This window comes from Felis catus, chromosome B2, assembly GCF_018350175.1.
Source record: "Felis catus isolate Fca126 chromosome B2, F.catus_Fca126_mat1.0, whole genome shotgun sequence".
NCBI lineage: Eukaryota > Metazoa > Chordata > Mammalia > Carnivora > Felidae > Felis > Felis catus.
Genome location: NC_058372.1, coordinates 129315 through 145130, shown reverse-complemented (window position 1 = coordinate 145130; position 15816 = coordinate 129315).

The window sequence follows — 15816 nt, the reverse complement described above, 5'->3', positions numbered from 1 at the left end:
AGTAGTGTTGTTACTATTAAATGTGACATTTCATCAATGAGTCTTTTCACTTTCACAGGTGAAGAAGCACGCATCACTTAAGGTAAGGGTTAGGGTTAGCATTTCATTTAGGGTTCAGGGTAAGGGTTAGGTCATGCTTGCTCCCCCTCTCTGCAAGAGAGGTGTTTCACTCATGCTCCCTGCCCCGCTTGGCATGTGAGGGTGTTCACGGATGCGTACAGCACACCCTCGGGGTGGAATGGTGTTCTCAAGCACCACCCTCCTCGGTGACGGAGGCCATTTGCGCATGCATCCTGCCCCACTAGCCCGGGTTTTTTTTTCACCTGTGTGTAAAGCCCCCCCCCCCCCCCTCCTGGCGGAAGGGCATTCACCCATGTGTACCACCCCTCCTTTGGCATGGGAGGGTGTTGCTCTATGGGCCTTGACCTGTCAGCATAGGAGAATATTCATGCATGCACCCTGCCACTCGGGTGGAGGGTGTTCGGGCATGCGCCTGACCCCCTTTGCCATAAGCGGTGGTTCCCCCATGCGCTCCTCAACCCTCCGGCGGGGGTGGGTGTTCATGCATGCGGACAAATACCCCTCATCGAGAGAGGGTGTTTGCGCATGCGCACAGCTTGGGTGTAAGGATGTTCTCTTTTACACAGAACCCCCACTTGGTGAGAGAGGTGTTTCATGCCTGTGCCCGTCCCCTTTAGCACAGTAGGTGGTTCACGCATGCGCCCCGCCCCCATGGGCACAGGAGGGTGTTCAAGCATGCGCACAGCCCCTGGTCAGCGAGGGCCCTCAGCGAGGGCCGGCATTCATACATGCGCACAACAGCCCTTCCATGAGGGAGGGTGTTTACGAATGTGCTACGCATCCCTCGGCAAGGGCCCCATCCCTACTTTGGCATGGGAGTATGTTGACCTATGCACCTCGCCCCCTCAGCGCTGGAGGATGTTCATAGATGTGCACAGCACTCCTCATGGCCGAAGTGTGTTCACGCCTGGGAATAACCCTGGCTAGGGGAGGGATGTACTCCCGGTGGAGACTCCAGGGCTCCAGGGGACAGTGTGGAGCTTCCCTCTGGTAGCTCCCAGTGGCCACCAACCTCCCTTGGCTTGTGACCACATCACCGCAGTCTCTCTCCATAGACACAGTGCCTCCTCTTTTGTCAAGTCTCCCTTTGCCTCTCTAAGGATGCTCATGACTCCATCTAGGGTTCACTCAGTCAACCCAGCACACAAGATCCTTGACTAGATCCCATCGATGGGAGTTAGATTCCAGCTATTAGGACTTGATTTCTTTGAGGTCCATTGCCCTGCCTAGTACAATGTGTCCTTCCATAGGGAGACAGACAAACCATGCTATCCCCATGTGGTGGGGTGCTCACCGGTGAGCAGTGCCAGGGCACGCACTGCTGACAGATACTGCAGCAGGACCGAATCTCCGGAGAATTATGCCCAGAGGGGAAAAGCGAATCCTAAAAAGATCACATGCTTTTCGATTCCATTTGTATAATATCCTTGATGCATCAAAATCTTACCAATGTAGAGCAGATGAGGGATTGCCAGACGTCACAGAGGTGATAGGTGCAGGAAGGAGGTGGGAATGTCTGCTGTAAGAGGGCACGATGCTCTGTTTATTGTGTGCATCAATATTGAAATGCTGGCCATGATCCTTTTCTACAGGCAGAGAGAACGTAGGGCATCTTTATCGTGTCCCAATCACACACAGTCCCAGCAACCTCACAGCCACCCACCTTACTACATCTATCCCCACGGCTCTGGCTGGTGACCCGTTGCCACAGTTGAGTCGTGTTCCTAAGGGAGGAAGCCATCTCTCGCTAACACGCCTCCCACACAGCTTCCCTCTCTTCTGCACACCGGGGGTTTCCTCGGACCCGGGCATCCTGTGAACCTTCAGCTGTTTCCCCCAGCCCACGGGGAGCAATCCCTTCCCATGCAGCACCACCAGTTTTGTCTTCTTACACCTAGCATTGCACGTGCTGGCGCCTGCAGACCTTGTTGTCTCTGTCAGCTGAGTCTGAGTGGGCTTCCTCTCCCACTCGTCCCTAGTTCTAATCTCATTAATGAACGACACTCACATCGCTGAAGCTCTCAGTGAAGTCTCAACCCCCAGTATGTGGACTACGTGGCACCATTTTACAGACACACTTGATTACTCCCTTTCTTTAAAAATTACTTCCTTCCTCCTCCCCCCCCCCCCCCCGGACCGCTGCTCACCAGTGTCTGTGTTGGTTGGTCCTCATCTTCTTCCTGACCCACATCTGCTTTCTGTCCATCCTTACTCTGAGGTGATTTCAGCCAGCCTCAGGCTTGTATCAAGCAGCAGCTGGGGCCTCTAAGTCTTTGCGCGCTGCCCCCAGCTCTTCATGTCTCCAGACACCTGACTCCAACTGTGCACCACACAGGTGCTACCCTCCCCAGACTCTGCTACCTCCCTGAATGTATCTCCTCTTCCCCTCCCCTTGTTTACTGGGCTGTGGCCACACTGACCCCTCCCTTCTCCCTGAGGATGTCAGGCACATACTCCTGCTTCAGGTCTTTGCACTCACTTTTCATCTCTCTTTCGGGGATATACTTCCACGTGCCAACATGACATACTCCCTCATTTCCGTCATATCTTTGCTCTGACATCACCTGCTCAGTGGAGTCTCTGCTAGCTCTCTATCTAAAACTGAAAACTTCTCCTTCTCCGACCTGAACAACTGATATCCCTTATCTGCATTCTTTTTCTTCCTGGCCCTTGGCATCATCTGTTTTTCTTTCTTGCTTGCTGTCTGTTGCCTGCTTCAGTCCCTGCCAGAATGTTGGCTCCATGGGGTCCAAAGACCAAACTAGCTTTGTTTAGGGCTGGTTCCTTAGGGCCCTAGAACAGTGCCTAACTCCTACAAAGGCTCAAACACCGTTCGCTGAGTGAGTAAATGTTGGGATTTCATATTAATTTGCTGGGTCCGCCATCACAAAGTACCACAGACTGGGTGGCTTAAGCAACAGAAATTGATTTATTTATTTTCTCACACTTTAATTCAACGTGTGGCCAAGGTGGGTCTCCTCTCTCCGTGACTGGTGGATGACCTCCTTCCCACTGTCTTCACGTGGTCTTCCTTCTGTGTGTGTAGGTGCCCACTCTCTTCTTATAGGACACCAGTTATCAGATTAAGGTCCCTCCCCCCAAATGAGCTCATTCAACCTCCGCTTTACCTTTCAAGAGCTGGTATCCATGTATAGTCACATGGGTACTAAAGACTTCAACGTATGGATTTTGGGGGCAAATCCATTCCATAACAGGTTTCTGTCTGTTGTACCTAGTCACTACCTACATGGGTTTTTCCTCTATGCTCTTGTCCCCATTATTTGCTCACACAATGCTAATCTGTTTGCCCTTGGCCCAAGTTATAACTCTGTTTATTTATTTTTATAGACTTGCATCTTTCCTTTACCTCTATATTTCAAGTTCCTGGCTGGCAGTGGAATTACATCCTTAGCATGGGCATCATAACCTCCAGGTGAGGTAAGTATGATTACTCTCATTTCTAAAATCTACAATCTGAAGCTCAAAAGAGTAGGTCATGTTTCTGAGATCACAGTACTAGTAAGTGCTGTCCTTTTGATAACTTTTTTCTCATGGGCTCCAAAGCCCACTTTCTTTCATCGACCACACTGTCCCCAAGATGCACGGGGGAAAACCATACTTCAGCCTGGTATACTATAAGCTATTGAACCTGTAAAGCTGGTGTCACATTTCAGGAAATGGGATTAAGTTTAGAATCTGAGTAATTATACCCACAGGTGAATTTCAATCTCACATCCATTTATTTATTTATTTATTTATTTATTTATTTATTTATTTATTTATTTATTTATTTTTACTGCTGCAATTTCTGTTATCCTTAATGATTTTCTAAATGTATTCTTCGCTTTGCAAAATTTAGCCACTAAGAATAGTAAGAGAGTTTGTTTCCTATGTAAGAGGCCGGAATTATACAATGAATTCATAATGTCAAGGCAATAGCTGTTATTTTGTCTTAAAACATAGAGGAAAAGTTCATTGTCTTTGTTACAAGAGTTTACCATGTGTTCTTGATAACATGCCTGAGTTCTATTGGTGAAAAACCATCGTAGACTTTGAAAGTCAGTTATTTATAGTTAAGAGAGTATCGTTCTCTCTTTGGGTGCTGCTGATTGTTTGAAATAGATCTTAGGATTTTTCTCCGTAGATTTTATATTTCAGAATGAGCTTTGTTTTAAAAGTTATGTTATATTTGCATTCATGCAAGTTGGGCAATCATTAAATTGACAGGAAAGCAGCTGTTAATCGTTGTCATTTGGACATGTAGATGGAAATGCTATAGGTCATGGTGTGACTCCTTACACGTGTTGAGCTCTGGTTTCATTTAGCATTTCCAAACCATTGCCCTGAGCTTATGGATGTTGATCAAGTGGCCATGTTATGGTTGTGTTAAATTGGCATCAGGGGTATAGAGATTATTCTTAAGTTGTGTATGAGGAAGCTGTTGGTTTTCTGCTTCAATGTCTGGGTAGCTCCTAAAAATAGAAGACTGGAGCATCTTATCGATATTAATTTTGTTCAAAGTCAATGCAACTTGTGAATGAGCTAAAGGCTTAGATAATAGTCAATACTTTTGGGGTCTGATAGTAATTTGAGAATTTAAAATAAGTCTAGATCCATCTGTGTGGCTCAGTTGGTTAAGTGTCTGACTTGGGGTCAGGTCATGATCTCACTGCTCATGACTTGGAGTTCCATGTTGGGCTCTGTGCTGGCAGCTGGGAGCCTGGAGCCTGATTCAGATTCTGTATCTCCCTCTCTCTGCCCCTCCCCAGCTCATGCTCTATGTCTCTCTCTCAATATAAACTAAAACATAGGAAATAGGTCTAGAATAAATCTGTAGACAGTAACATACTTAGCACTACTGCTGATTAAAACAAAGAAATAGCCTGAAGCTCCAAGCATAAATTACTGTTGATTCCCTAGGAACCCATCATATATCAGGTTGACCGTTAAGCTGAATACAAGCATTAATCTTTTAGTAACTTGGAAGAGATAGGCATACTATCTTAGCTAGTAAGATTTGGTATATATCATTGCTGTAGATCTATTTTCTTTAATGATCAAAAAATTATTTTGAGGTCCCTTTTATTTGGGTATTCAGGATTAAGATAAGTAACCCAAGGCAAATGAATTAAGACCATTTTAGAACACAGCTGGACTTAAAAAACCAGACTGGAGTCATGATGAAGATAGTTTGAACATTCCATTTCATCAATAAAAAAAAAATTTACAGCTCCTGGATGACAATCATCATGTTGGAGGAGAGTTTCTGGGGTTCCCTCCACAAATGGTACATGATTTTGAGTCAAGGATACAGCCTCACTGACTGTACTTTTACTGAAATGATGGTTCAGATACCAACAGTGTTGTCTGTTGGAATCGTCCTTTGCAAAACTGATATCCTTTCGGTTTTTGGCATGATTAATTTACTAAAGAGAAACCAATGTTTCCCTCTATCTGAAGCATAATCCCATTTGTATTTAGAGTTATCATTGAAAATACTATTTCTAGGGGCTCCTGGGTGGCTCAGTCAGTTAAGCGTCCGACTTAGGCTCAGGTCATGATCTCACAGTTCATGGGTTCAAGTCCCGCGTTGGGGTCTGTGCTGACAGCTCAGATCTGGAGCCTGTTTCAGATTCTGTGTCTCCCTCTCTCTCTGCCCCTTCCCCACTCACACTGTATCTGTCTCTCTCAAAAATAAAACATTAATAAATTTTTTAAAAAAGTATTTCTAAAAATGGTTAATAAATTAGAAGTCAACATAAATTTGCTTGTGAAGTTATCAAATGAAAACTGTTCCCAAAGCAGTTATTTTACATTTTATAAGAAAACTAATCTTTTATGTTCTTACTGCATTTATGTTATGTCCTATTCATTTTTGTTTCATGCTATTTGTGTGTGTGTGTGTGACTAAGTGAAATGTGGAATATTTGTCATTTAAAAAGTTTCACTAGTTTAGGCAAAGTCAGCCAGAAACAAATGCAATACATTATGTCCAAAGTAATCATGCAGATTTTCCATCATGAGAAATAGTTGGTTTATCTCAAATGAATTTTCTTTCCTCTTTTCTTTTCTTTTTACGAGCCAAGTCATAGGAGAATATTTTCTTTCTGCTAACCTTGACAACAGATTTCAGACCACATTGTCCATATTTATGGGAAACCAGGGAAATTAAGAAAACCACTTAGTTACAAAGCTTAGTGGGGACTCATGACTGACTCAGAGTTTTCAACAATATTCTGTTGGGAAGTCTTTTATTTACTGGGTTAGTTTTATTTTTTAACTTTTACTTAATTTATTTTTTAAATTTACATCCAAGTTAGCGTAATGTGCAACAATGATTTCAGACGTAGATTCCTTAATGCCCCTTACCCATTTAGCCCATCACTCCTCCCATAATCCCTCCAGTAACCCTCTGTTTGTTCTCCACATTAAGAGTTTCTTATGTTTTTGTCCCCCTCCCTGTTTTTATATTATTTTTGCTTCCCTTTCCTTATGTTTTGTATCTTAAAGTCCTCATATGAGTGAAGTCCTATGATATTTGTCTTTCTCTGACTAATTTCGCTTAGCATAATACCCTCTAGTTCCATCCATGTAGTTTCAAATGGCAAGATTTGATTGCTGAGTAATACTCAGTTGTGTATGTATATATACATACATATATATGTATATACACACACATATACACACACATACACACATATATGTATGTATATATACACACACATATACACACACACATACACACACCATATCTTCTTTACCTATTCATCCTTCGATGGACATTTGGGCTTTTTCCATACTTTAGCTATTGTTGATAGTGCTGCTATACACTTTGGGGTTCACGTGTCCCTTCAAAATAGCATATCTGTATCCCTTGGATAAATACCTAGTAGTGCAACTGCTGGGTCGTAGGGTAGTCCTCTTTTTCATTTTCTGAGGAACCTACCTACTGTTTTCCAGACTGGCTGTTTTCCAGTTTGCATTCCCACCAGCAGTGCAAGAGTTCCTCTTTCTCCGCATCCTTGCCAACATCTGTTGTGCCTGAGTCGTTAATATTAGCCATTCTCACAGGGGTGAGGGGGTATCTCATTGTGGTTTTGATTTGTATTTCCCTGATGATGAGTGATGTTGAGCATTTTTTCATGTGTCAGTTGGCGATCTGGATGTCTTCCTTGGAGAAGTGTTTGCTCATGTCTTTTCCCATTTCTTCACTGGATTACTTGTTTATTGGGTGTTGAGTTTGATAAGTTCTTTATAGATTTTGGGTGCTAATCCTTTACCTAATAGGTCGTTTGCAAATATCTTCTTCCATTCTGTTGGTTGCCTTTTAGTTTTGCTGATTGTTTCCTTCACTGTGCAGAAACTTTTTGTTTTGATGAGGTCATAATAGTTCATTTTTGCTTTTGTTTCCCTTGCCTCCAGAGACGTGTTGAGTAAGAAGTTGTGGAGGCCAATATCAAAAAGGTTTTTGCCCGATTTCTCCTCAAGGATTTTGATGGCTTCCTATCTTACATTTAGGTGTTTCATCCATTTTAAGTTTATTTTTGTGTGAGAAAGTGGTCCAGGCTCATTCTTCTGCATATCACTGTCCAGTCTTCACAACACACTTGCTGAGGAGACTCTCTATTCCATTGGATATTCTCTCCTTCTGTGTCAAAGGTTAGTTGGCGATACATCTGTGGGTTCATTTCTGTGTTCCTATTCTGTTCCATTGATCTGAGTGTCTGTTCTTGTGCCAGTACCATACTGTCTTGATTTCAGCTTTGTAATACAGCTTAAAGTCCGGGATTGTGATGTCTCCTACTTTGGTTTTCTTTTTCAAGATTGCTTTGGCTATTTGGGGTCTTTTCTGGTTCCATACAAATTGTAGGATTCTTTGTTGTAGCTCTGTGAAGAATGCTGGTGTTAATTGGTAGGTATTACATTCAGTATGTAGATTGCTTTGGGTAGTGTCGACATTTTAACAATATTTGTTCTTCCTATCCAGGAGCATGGAATATTTTTCTTTTTTGTGTGTTTGTCATCTTCAATTTCTTTCATAAGCTTTCTATAGTTTTCAGTGTATAGATTTTTCACCTCTTTGGTTAGATTTATTCCTAGGTATTTTATGGTTTTTGGTGCAATTGTAAATGGGATCGATTCCCTGATTTCTCTTTCTGTTGCTTCATTGTTGGTGTATAAGAATGCAACTGATTTCTGTGCATTGATTTTATATCCTGCCACTTTGCTGAATTCATGGATCATTTCTAGCAGTTTTTTGGTGGAATCTTTTAGGTTTTCCACGTAGAGTTTCATGCCATCTATGAAGGGTGAAAGTTTGACCTCCTCCTGGCTGATTTGTATGCCTTTTATGTCTTTGTGTTTTCTGATTTCTGAGGCTAAGACTTCCAATATTATGTTGAATAACAGTGGTGAGAGTGGACATCCTTGTCTTGTTCCTGACCTGTAGGAAAGCTCTCAGTTTTGCCCCATTGAGGATGATATTAGTGTTGGGTCTTTCATATATGGCTTTTATGATCTCGAGGTATGATCCTTCTATCCCTACTTTCTTGAGAGTTTTTTTTTATCAAGAAAGAATGCTGTATTTTGTCAAATGCTTTCTCTGCATCTATTGAGAGGATCATGTGGTTCTTGTCCTTTCTTTTATTGATGTGATGAATCACATTGATTGTTTTCTGGATATTGAAACAGGCTTGCATTCCAGTTATAAATCCCACTTGGTCATGGTGAATAAAGTTTAAATGTATTGTTGGATCTGGTTGGCTAATATCTTGTGGAAGATTTTTGCATCCATGTTCATCATGAAAATTTGTTTATACTTCTCCTTTTTAGTGGGATCTTTGGTTTTGGAATCAAGGTAATGCTGGCTTCATAGGAAGAGTTTGGAAGTTTTCCTTCCATTTCTATTTTTGGGACAGCTTCAAGAGCATAGGTGTTACCTCTTCCTTAAATGTTTGGTGTAATTGCCCTGGAAAGCCATCTGGCCCTGACTCTTGATTTTTGGGAGATTTTTGATTACTAATTCAATTTCTTTACTGGTTAGAGGTCTGTTCAAATTTTCTATTTCTTCCTTTTTGAGTTTTGGTAGTTTATATATTTCTAGGAATATGTCCATTTCTTCCAGATTGCCCATTTTATTGGCATATATTTGCTGATAATATTCTCTTATCGTTGTTTGTATTTCTGCTGTGTTGGTTGTGATCTCTCCTCTTTCATTCTGGATTTTATTTATTTGGGTCCTTTCCTTTTTCTTTTGATGTAAATGGCTAGTGGTTTATCAATTTTATTAATTATTTCAAAGAACCAGCTTCTGGTTTCATTGATCTGTTCTAGTGTTGTTGTTTTTTTAATGTGGGTTTTTTTTGTTGTTTGCTTTTGTTTTCAATTTCGATAGCATTAATTTTTGCTCTAATCTTTATCATTTCTTTTCTCCTGCTGGTTTTGGTTTTTATTTGTTGTTCTTTTTCCAGCCCTTTAAGGTATAAAGTTAGGTTGTGTATCTGAGACCTTTCTTCCCTCTTTAGGAAGGCCTGGATTGCTCTAACTTCCTCCTATGACTACCTTTGCTGCATCCCAGAGGTTTTGGCCTGTGGTTATCATTTTCATTGGCTCCATGTACGTTTTAGTTTCCTCTTTAAATTCTTAGTTCGCTCATTCATTCTTTATTTTATTTTATTTTTTTATTTTTTACAATTTACATCCAAATTAGTTAGTATATAGTGCAACAATGATTTCAGGAGTAGATTTCTTAGTGCCCCTTACCCATTTAGCCCATCCCCCTTCCCACAACCCCTCCAGTAACCCTCTGTTTGTTCTCCATATTTTAGAGTCTCTTCTGTTTTGTCCCCCTCCCTGTTTTTATATCATTTTTGTTTCTCTTCCCTTATGTTTATCTGTTTTGTCTCTTAAAGTCCTCATATGGGTGAAGTCATGATTTTTGTCTTGCACTGACTAATTTCACTTACCATAATACCCTCCAGTTCCATCCACGTAGTTGCAAATGGCAAGATTTCATTCTTGTTGATTGCCAAGTAATACTCCAGTGTGTGTGTGTGTGTGTGTGTGTGTGTGTGTGTGTGTGTGTGTATATATATATATATATATATATATATATATATATATATATACCACATCTTCTTTATCCATTCATCCATCGATGGTCATTTGGGCCCTCTCCATACGTTGGCTATTGTTGATAGTGCTGCTATAAACATGGGGTGCATGTTTCCCTTCAAAACAGCACACCTTTATCCCTTGGATAAATGCCTAGTAGTGTAACTGCTGGGTCATAGGGTAGTTCTCTTTGTAGTTTTTTGAGGAACCTCCACATTGTTTTCCAGAGTGGCTTCACCAGCTTGCTTTCCACCATTCATTCTTTAGTAGGATGTTCTTTAGTCTCCAAGTATTTGTTATCTTTACAACTTTTTTTTTTTGTGGTTGATTTCAAGTTTCATAGCTTTGTGGTCTGAAAATATTCATGGTATGATCTCTATCTTTTTGTACTTGGTGAAGGCTGATCTGTGTCCCAGTATGTGATCTATTCTGCAGAACGTTCCATGTGCCCTGGAGAAGAATGTATATTCTGCTGCTTTAGGATGAAATGTTCTGAATATATCTGTTAAGTCCATCTGGTCCAGTGTCTCACTCAAAGCCATTGTTTGTTTGCTGATTTTCTGTTTAGATGATCTTTCCATTGCTATAAGTGGGGTGTTGGAATCCCATACTATTATGGTATTATTACCAATAAGCTTCTTTATATTTGTGATTAGTTCATTTATATATTTGGGTGCTTTCACATTTGGAGCATAAATGTTTACAATTGTTGAGTCTTCTTGGTGGATAGACCCCCTCAGTTATGATACAACACCCTTCTTCATCTCTTGTTACAGTCTTTCTTTTAAAGTCTAGATTGTCTGATATGAGTAAGGCTACTTCGGCTTTCTTTGGCGACCATTAGTCTGATAGATGATTCTCTATCCCCTTTCAATCTGAAGGTGTCTTTAGGTCTAATGTGGGTCTCTAAACAACATATAGATGGATCTTGGGTTTTTTTTCCCACTCTGTTACCTGTCTTTTGATTGGAGCATTTAGTCCATTGACATTTAGAGTGAGTAGTCAAAGATATGAGCTTATTGCCATTATGTTTCTTGTAGAGTTGGAGTTTGTGGTGGTGTTTTCTTGTGCTTTCCAGTCTTTGGTGCTTTTCATCTTTTTTTTTTTTTCCTTTTTTTTTTCATTTTTTCACCCCTCAGAGAGTCCCCCTGAAATTTCTTGAGGGCTTGTTTAGTGTCACAAACTCCTTTAAGTTTTGTTTGTCTGGGAAACTTTTAATCTCTCCTTTTATTTTGAATGATAGCCTTGCTGGATAAGGAATTCTTGGCTGCATATTTTTCTGATTCAGCACATTGAATATATCTTGCCACTCCTTTCTGGCCTGCCATGTTTCTGTGGATAGGTCTGTTGCATACCTGATCTGTCTTTCCTTGTAGGTTAAGGACTTTCCCCTTGCTGCACTCATGATTCTTTCCTTGCCTGAGTATTTTGTGAATTTGAATATGATGTGCCTTTTGATGGTCGGCTTTTGTTGAATCTTATGGGAGTCCTCTGTGCTTCCTGGATTTTGATGTATGTGCCTTTTCTCAGGTAAGGAAAGTTATCCACTATGATATGCTGACATAACCCTTCTACCCCCTTTTCTCTCTCTTCATCTTCTGGGACTCTTATGATTCTGGTGTTGTTCCTTTTTAATGAGTCACTGATTTCTCTAATTATTAAATATTACTCTTTTGCCTTAGTGTCCCTCTTTTTTTCTGCTTCAGTATTCTCCATAAGTTTGTCCTCTCTATTGCTGATTTCCTGCTCTGCCTTATCCATCCTTGCCGCCGTGGCAGCCATTAGAGACTGCAGCTCAGTTATAGCATTTTTTATTTCATCCTGACTAGCTTTTACTTCTTTTGTCTCCACAGAGAGGGATTCTAACCTATTTTCGACCCCAGCTAGTATTCTTGTTGTGATGCTAAATTCTGGGTCAGACATCTTGCTTGTTCCTGTGTTGATTATGTCCCTGGCTGCTGTTCGTTTTTGCTGTTTCTTTTGGGGTGAATTCCTGTTTTCTCATTTTGAAGGAAGAAAAGGAATTAATAAGGTAAAAAATTAAAATTAAAAAATTAAAAGCAACACACACACACACACACACACACACACACACAAATCAAATAAATGATGCTAGATCCTAGGTTTGTTTTTGTCTGGCTATTGAAAGGAGCTTGATAGATTAGATTAAAAATGGGGGGAAAAAGGAAAGCGTTTGATAATTTGAGAAAATGAATCAATGAAATAAAATAAAATGAAATGAGGGATGTAAGATAGAATCTGAAAAAAACTACAAAAAAATTAAAAAGTATAGCAGAAAAAAATACAGAAAAATATTTTTATTTATTATTTAAAAAAATTTTTTTTTCAACATTTATTTACTTTGGGGACAGAGAGAGACAGAGCATGAACGGGGGAGGGGCAGAGAGAGAGGGAGACACAGAATCGGAAACAGGCTCCAGGCTCTGAGCCATCAGCCCAGAGCCTGACGCGGGGCTTGAACTCACGGACCGCGAGATCGTGACCTGGCTGAAGTCGGACGCTTAACCGACTGCACCACCCAGGCGCCCCAGAAAAATATTTTTTAATAAAAATTGACAATAAAAATACAATTTTCTCTTTCTGTATTCAAGAAAAAGAAAATAAATTAAAAAAAAGAAAATTGAATAGATGGACCAGCAAACAGACTGAAATACTATTGAAATTACATTGCTTTCCCCTAGAAGTCAAACTAGGAAGCACTTTGTAGTCCATAAACCAAGCAGGTGGAGAGATTTGTGTTTTTCCTGAAGAGTGAGTTTGGCCCAGTGGGGTGGGGCTTAGTGTAATGGATCTGTTCTCCACTAGACGGTGCTGCTTAGATTACTGGGATGGAATGTTGTGGCACTTGTTGGTGTGTATGCACATGTACGGGAATGGTGAAAATGGCGTCACCCGGCTACCCAGTCTCTAGTATCAGAACTCTGTGCTCTCCCCGACCAGCAATTACACAGCCATCCTTGGTCTCTGGTTTCTGTCTAGTCCCCAATTTAACACAGTCCATGACCAAGTCTTCAAGTTTCCAGGCGCCACCACCCTCCTGAGTTTTATCTCAGATGCTGCTGTGTTTCCTGACCCCTCACTTCTGAGGCACTGCGGGTTTGACCTGCTCAGATCCTCTGGAGGAGGGTCTCACTGAACAAAGGCCAGGTTCCAGCCACACCCAGGAACATGCTGCTGCCAATGCCCAGATCTGTGGCTGGGTGCCAGCCCGCCCCAGGAAACGTTCACCCGATCCTGTAGCAGGGGCATTTCAGGGATTATGGCAAATCACAACAAACATCTGGCACCAGACTTCACCCTCAATGAAAACTTCCATGCTGTTCCACCATCTTGGCTCCTCCCCTACTTGGTTAGGTTTAAAGAGCAAACTATATATATTTTTTGGTCATAAGTATGAGTTTTAGATACCACAAAGCCCATATCTCCACTAAAAACTTTTAGCCCATCAAGTTCTTACCGACCAGAGTTTTCTGTCTGGCAAGCCCAATTAAATTATGCCATTGTCCTGCTTGACAAAAAGGATTAGTTTCCCTTTATCTTGTAGGTTGGAGGATAAAATCCTTAATAGGGTTTTTATATTGTTCAACAAACCTTCCAACTCTTCACTCTCACCTCTTCTGTCCCTGTCTTTTCCAGCTGCTTGGTCTCATTGAAATTCCTAGGTACTAATATTAAACGGGGGTGGTGCTGCCCTGCTATCCTACTGAGTTTCTCTGGTCCACTCACCTACACCACTGCTCCATAGCCTTCCTTCACTCCTCCAATCTCTAATACATCAGTCTTTAAATTTTTTTTTTTATGGAAACCAATTTGACAATAAACTTCATATATTGAAAACATTTTTTAATGTTTATTGATTATTTTTGAGAGAGAGAGAGAGAGAGAGAGAGAGAGAAAGAGAGAGAGAGAGAAAGAGAGAAAGCAGAAGAGGGGTAAAGAGAGAGGAAGACACAGAATTTGAAGCAGGTTTCATGCTCTGGGCTATCAGCACAGAGCGTGACACAGGGCTTGAACCCACAGTCCATGAGATCATGACCTGAGCCAAAGTCAGTTGCTTAACCAACTGAGCCACCCAGGTGTCCCTCTAATACATCAGTCTTGATCATTCATGTCAGCTGATTCCTTTGTTCTCTATTCCACTGAAAAGGCAGAATTAGTTAGTAGGTATACCTTGCTGCTTCTAGAGAGGAATTGTCTATTCTCCTGCCTGAGGCCAGCCCCTCCAGCCTTACATTAGATCCCATTAGATTCACGACCTTCAATTCCTTCCCCCTTCCTTAGGATGTTGGCAACTCTCACCTCCTTGGCATGGTCAGTTTTCCCCTATTGACTGCATCATCCCCCAAAGCATATAAACATGTTATTGCTTTTCCCCTAAGAAAAATATTCCTCTCCTGATCCCATTGGTCATTCTTAGATACCATCCCATGTTTCTGTTTCCCTTTATCTGCTGAAACTGGAGATACATTCATTTTTTTTTCCAGTTTCTCTCATTCATGACCTCTAGAAACTACTCAAATTAGGCTTCTTTTTTTCAATGTCACCAAAGGCTCCCATATTGCTAAGTCCCTTGGGCATTACTAGACTTCTTTCTTTATCCTCAGTCTTCATCTTACTTGACCTAGCATTAATATTTAGATCAATGCAAATGTTCACTGTTAGGGACTGAATGTTTATGTCCTACCCTAAATTTATATGTTAAAACTCTACTCCACAATATGATGGTATTAGGAGGTGGGACATTCGGGAAGTAATTAGGATTAGATGCGGTCATGAGGATGATGTCCTTAGGGATGGGATTAGTGCCCTTGTAATGAGTCATGAGAGAGCCTGCCTCCCTTCTCTGCTTCTGTAACATGAGGATTCAAAGAGAAATCTGTACCCCAGAAGAGAGCTCTCACCAGAACCTGACCAAGATGCTCCTTGATCTTGGTCCTGTAGACTCCAGAACTTGGAGAAATAAGTCTGTATTGTTTATAAGCTACCCATGTGTAGTATTCTGTTATATTAATCAGAACTGAATAAGACACTCTCCTTGAATCAGCTTCATCACTTAGCTTGCAATATACCACATTGATCAAGTCCCTTCTACCTCAGTGTTTTCTTTGCTGGTTCCTATTGTCTCCCCAAACCCTAAATATTGGAAGCTCCCCATCTCAAACCTTACAACTCTTCTTTTCACTGTTATCACTCTCCTAAATATCATTTCCCCTGATGATCCTCAAATTGAAATCACCAGCCCAGACCTCCCCGTGAACTGCCATCTCCTATTTCTCCACTTGATGCCCTTGCTTGTATGTCTAACAAATGTCTCAAACATATTATATTGAAAACAAAAATCATGATCCTCTTACAACGTTCTCATTCCACAGTCCTCTTCCCATAGTAAATATAAATTCGGGGGCTTAGTCAGTTAGGCGTCTGACTTCAGCTCAGTTTGTGATCTCGTGGTTGTGAGTTCAAGCCCCACGTTGGTCTCTGTGCTGACAGCTCAGAGGCTGGAACCTGCTTTGGAGTCTGTGCCTCCATCTTTCTGTATCTCCCCCACTTGCACTTTGTCTCTCCTTCTGTTTCTTTCTTAAAAATAAATAAGCATTAAAA